The following is a 5,804-nucleotide window of genomic DNA, read 5'->3' on the forward strand; positions in this document are numbered from 1 at the left end:
ACTCTTTTGAATCCCTAAAGCAGACGCGTAATTCCCTCTAAACAGCTTTTTTCTCTCGGTATAAAGGGTAAGTTTGGCATTTTTCAACCTGGCCAATTTCTCGTTTCTAAGCACCTAATGGAAAACAGTTTTTGGAAGTTGGTCCATTGTTGAGCGAGAACGCTGCAGCCGGCGGTTACGTCCACTGAAAGTGTTTCTTTTTGCCACTGACAGGCTGTTTTTAGTGTCTGGCAACATTTTGGAAAGGATCTCTACAGCGACAGACCTTTTTTTTTTTAAACAAGAAACAGCCGCGATATCGCAGTCGTCAAACCCGCCAGACTGCATTTAAAGAAACAGTATTTTAGTGTGTACAGAACCAGCATCTTTTCACCTCTAACTGGGTGAATTAAGGGTTAATTTAAGTTGGTGATTGTTGGAACAGTTAAAAGACGAACCAAGGCGGCTTTTGTTAGTTTTATCGCGGTTCTGTCGCCTTTTTAATGAAGTGTGTTTTAAGATGATGAATTAACTGTTTTTTGCAGCGGAGTCTGGTGATTTCACGGCTGTTTCTGGTTTTAAAAAAAGGATCTTACTGTTTAACCCTTTCAAGCCTGAGCAAATCCGCTTAATTTCTTTCACAAACATGGAAGCAGCTTCAGGATAAATGACAGAAAAAGTAGCAAAGTTACCAAAAAGTTTCTTGAAACTAAGTAAAAAAACAAACAAAAAAAAAACAACAAGGAAATGACCTGAAAAAGTGCTAAAAAATAAAAAAAATCATATACTCTGTAATATGTTTTGAATAAATACATAATTCTAATAATCAAAAATATGAGTTATGGATATTTTCCCTGTTTTTTTGGGCAGTTTTATAATATATATTTCCTCTCTTCATTTTTCATTTTTAAACTTTTTTTTCTTTTTCTTTTCTCTTGTCACCTTTCTCCATTCTCTTGCAATTTGCTTATTGCCTTTACGTATGTTTTTGAGGAGAATTAAACCTCTTTTTTCTCTGGATTAAACGGTTTAAAATGCTTGTGAAAGACGTCTATATGTAGCACAAGAAAAACTGATGTCCATCCAGGTTTCAAAGGGTTAATAAGAAGGTCTTTCTCTGTAGGGACCTTTAATGTTGGTGATATTTAAATAAATATCTGAGCCCGTCAGTGGCAAAAATCACTTTTAGTGGACAGAAACTGACGGTTCCCTTCAACGCTACATTGCAGCCTCTTTTTCGGCTGCTCTCGGTCACTACTGGACCAATTTAGAAAACGAATTAGTCACTTAGACACAAAAACGGTTAAAAATGCCAGTCACCCTTTTAGCTCTGTGGTATCAACCTATCAGGCAGCAGCGTTCTGAGCAGCACCAGCCTCCTCCAATCACATTGCGAGGATCGCAGCAGGATGGGCGTGACGTGACGGGTGAGAAGGCTGAAGGAGAGAAGCAGCCGACCGATCAGATCCCTTGTGTGTGTGGTGTCGTCGTTATTCGTTTAGCACCAGCGAGAGGAGCAACAGGGTCTCTGACGGGGGTTTGCAGGGGCAAAGCAAATGGAATGTAACCAAGGGAGCTGAAATAAACAAAAATAAAACTAGTGCAAGGCTTTTTCCTGTAGCGTCGATGTGATGTGAGCGAGCTCCGCAGAGTGTCGGTTATTTAAATCTGGTCACCAAATGGCGTCTGCAAAACCCCAAATAAGGACGTTTTTTTATTTTAAGTTAATTAATATTTAAGTGCTGCTAATTTGTGCCTGGATGTTATTTTTCTCATAAAGTCAGGAACGTCTCGTGGTTAACGCCTCGCGTGTAAATACAATAAAACGAACGTCAAAATGATTGTGCAGACAACATTTGGTCTTCGTGTTTTCTCTGTAACCGACACTCTGGGTGCAGAGACGGTGTGCGTTTATGTGTGTTAATCGAAGAAGGCCTTAAGTTTCTTCACAGGTAGCATCGCTGCAGGAAGGGCACCAGAGTGTGTGTGAGTGTGTGTGAGTGTGTGTTTCTACGAGAGCGTCTGGCTGGCGAAGAAAGCCTTGGTTTCTCCGCAGGTGGGGTTGGTGCACAGCGGGCAGCGCAGGGTCAGCTGACGGGAACAGGGCTGGTTGGACTTCAGGTGGGAATGGACCAGGTCTGCCAGAGCCTGGACAGGACAAAAGACACACAATCAGTACTGAGACAGAGATGAGGACAGACAGTCTGCACCTTTACATGATGTTAGAAAAAGTTCAATTATTTAAAACTTTACTAAAAAACACATGTAAACGCGTCAGTACGACTGAAATCGGACTAAAGCGAATTTCTAGAAATCGGATAAAAACACCAGATAATGTGATTGGAGGTCGAGCTTTTCCGTCATGTAAACACCTCAGTTGGACTTAAACTGGACTCTGTGTTGAGTGTGTTCTTAGTCACGGTGTCAGCCTCCTCAGTGGTTCGAGATAGGGACTGTTCTTTATTTACAAATGTGAAAGGGGTGCTGCAAAACACGCAAGACATGTTTTTCTCTTTTACTTACTCTTCTGTGCCCGGCTGGACCTGAGTGACAAGTTTCGTTCTTTTCATGTGTGTACGTATATTGAACGACAACAAAATGAACATTGATTTAGTTAAAATAAAAAAGCCTCCCCCCCTCCGCTGTTAAAAAAAGTACAGTCCCATAACAGCGGCACTGAAGCTAACGATGTCCTGCTGTGGACGGGGACACAGAAGGACACACTTCAGAATAGATATCAGAGTAAGTGTCCACATACTTTTTAGTCCTTCCTTGTGGTACCTTTACTTTGTGTTCTTTACTGTTTTGTATCGCTTATTTCCGTTTTGTATTTTTGCTCTGTGTTGTCTGTAACTTCTGCTGCAGCTGTCTCGGGTTTCTCCAGTTAAATAAATAAATAATAATCTGGGAAAATTAACTTCAAGTGCAAGAATGTCTAAAAGAGGCGTGAGCTGATTGTAAAAGATAGCAATTCATCACCAAATAAAGTCCTGACATCAGCGGCGCTCTGCAACAAAAACTCTGATGAATGTATTTTTCTTTATTTTCCAGCAGCTGCTGCTCGCAGACGGCAGCAGACTGATGCAGCTCACTGAGAAACTAAAACCACACCGAGGAAACCATCCTTCAGTAACTACCAACTAATCATCCTCTGGATATTGATTTATACACTCTCTCTCTCTCACACACACACACACACACACACACACACACACACACGCAGACTCTCAGAGACTTGGCGAGGGGTCTCTGAGCGCGGCGGGTTTGACCAGCCAGCCAGCCGGGCGGTTCAGTTCTACTGTAGTCAGCTCTAAAGGTTCCCATTGATCTGCCCCCTTCCTTTAATAAACCCTACACACACACACACACACACACACACACACACACACACACACACACACACACACACAGCTGGAGGAGTCGACTGTTGTGAGAAAGGTTGCAGGGTTGAGGATGAAGGGAAGGAGGAAGGAAGGATGGATGGAAGTGAGAAAGGAGACGAGGAGAGAAGGAAGGAAGGAATCCATTTATTGACTGTCTCCTGCCTGGAGTTCACTTACTTCACAAAACCTTCTGCGGCCGCCTCCTTTTCTATTATTACAGTCCTGCCTGCTTTCCTGCTGACTTCTCTGCTCTTATATTTCTGCCTATTTTTTAAAAATCCAGTCGGTATTTCTCGTTATTAACATCTTATTTTATTTCCAGGCAGCGAAAAGCTTGACATGAAATGATTTGAGGAAATAAGCAGATTTGGAAAATTACTTTTTGAAAGGGAAGAGTGCTAAGGAACACCCCCGACCCTTAAATTATATTTATCATAATTATAATTTTTTAATCATTTTTATATAATTGTTACTATTTTTAGGTACTTTTCACCAAGTAATTTTTTATTTGGTATTTATTTATTTTTTTTGCACTTTTTTTGGCTAATGTTTTTTTTTTTGGTTGTTTTTTGCACTTGTTGCTCATTCCCTTCCTGTTTTCAAAAGAGTTCAAACCAATTTGCTGAGATTTCAAAAGTATAAAGGGCCAACATTTACACACAAAAAAATACTTTTACAGAATTATTATTTTCAGGCACTGAAATTTCCTTTTTTGGATTATTGGGGGTTTTTTTGCGTAATTTTTTTTGCACTTTTTTGGGGTAATTTTTGGGTTATTTCTCCTTACAATGCTCATTTCCTTCCTAACATGTTTTTGAAAGAATTCAAGCCACGTTGCTCAGATTTCAAAGGTATAAAGGGCCAACATTTTCACAAATAAACAACCCAAAAAACATTTAAAAACAAACATGAAAGCTGTACATTTTTGATTATTAGTACACACTGTTTTATATTTTGAAGGCTTTTAACACATTTTTTTATTATTTAGGACAAAAAATAAAATAAAATAAAACAAAATATTTCATACATCATATTTATTTTATGCATATAAATCTTTGAGAAATTATATTTCACCCCAGACACAGAATTATGCAATGTAAGTTATAATTTATTTATTTATTTATTTTTTGTAGGCTGTGTTTCATCCAAATTTTTATGAATGGGCGTTTTAGACTTTGCCCCCTTTATACATTTCATTTGTCCTCTATAATATTCTGTGATCGTTACCAACTTTTATGTCAATATTTCTGATGTTTGTAGAGATGAGTCAGCTCCGTGTGTGTGTGTGTGTGTGCGCGTGTGTGTGTGTGTGTGAGTGAGACACGTACCTTCATAAAGAGAGGGTTCCCGTTTAATGACTCAGCTCTCTTGAGGTTCTCCACTCCACACTGAAGACAAACAGAAAGACAAGTTGTCACAAAACAAACATCCAAACACAACAACCCTCATATGAACTTCATCAAACAGGTTATGTGCAAAAAACCCTCCAGATAATATTCATACTGAACAATATCCCTGAATTTAGTTCAGCAAAATGATAAATACAAACCTTTATTTAATCATGAAAGATAAAGATCTCACTCTCAAGAGAGGTGTGAGTACATATTAAAAAATGTCCAATTTAAAGTGTACAACATAAATTATTGCAAGTAAAATAATATAAAAATAATTTTAAAAAATACAATCATGCAATATAACAGAAAAACAAGCCAATTTCACAAAAAAATAATCATAAAAAAAATAAAAAATGTATTTTTTATTTTTCAGGCTAATTTTTTCAACAGCAGGACATTTTTTTGGACAATGAGCAGATTTTGGGGTTTTTTTATCATGAGGTAAAAGCCTGGGAATGAATGGGATTTTGAAATGATGAAAGAATGAATGACGTGAATTTTTTTGTCAAGCTTCTCACAAATGTACAAGTACAAACAATGGTGTGTGTGTGTGTGTGTGTGTGTGTGTGTGTGTGTGTGTGTCTTTGTGGCACCAGTCACATTGATTGGTGGTCACCTCACTGGTGCCTTTACACAAAGAGACAGACACACAGGAAACACGACTGCAGCTGACAAATACACTTTTGCCAACTTAAAGGAATATTTCACCAAAAAATGACCATTTAGCTGCTGAAGCACTTTGTAAACAAGTGTTTTTAAAGGTGCTGTATAAATGAAGTTATTGTTATTATTGATGTGTATCTCAATTTCTCACCCTTTGTTACACTAAATTTGTGAGGAAAACTACTTTTTCTCAAATGCCTGCACGATGAACCAAGAATCCCAAAAATGTGAACATTCTCTATTAATTGAAGATTTAGGGGCAAAACTATATATAACTATATATAAACTATATCAAAACACCAGTTTACAAACTCGCACAAAACTTTTACAGCATAATCCAAGGCCAGTTTATCTAGTTGTATGCTCAGTACTTCACAAACACACA

General features: G+C 38.1%; 1 long non-coding RNA gene across 1 annotated transcript; it reads right to left on the reverse strand.

Moving 5' to 3' along the window:
• Positions 1-1,440: 1,440 nt before the first annotated feature.
• Positions 1,441-4,752, reverse strand: LOC121959959. Its single transcript, XR_006106944.1, has 2 exons — positions 4,691-4,752; positions 1,441-2,127 (listed from the first exon to the last, which is right to left on the reverse strand). It is a non-coding gene; the product is annotated as an uncharacterized LOC121959959 (long non-coding RNA).
• Between the last annotated feature and the right edge of the window lie 1,052 nt (positions 4,753-5,804).

Source organism: Plectropomus leopardus, chromosome 20, assembly GCF_008729295.1.
Source record: "Plectropomus leopardus isolate mb chromosome 20, YSFRI_Pleo_2.0, whole genome shotgun sequence".
In the NCBI taxonomy this organism is placed as follows: domain Eukaryota; kingdom Metazoa; phylum Chordata; class Actinopteri; order Perciformes; family Serranidae; genus Plectropomus; species Plectropomus leopardus.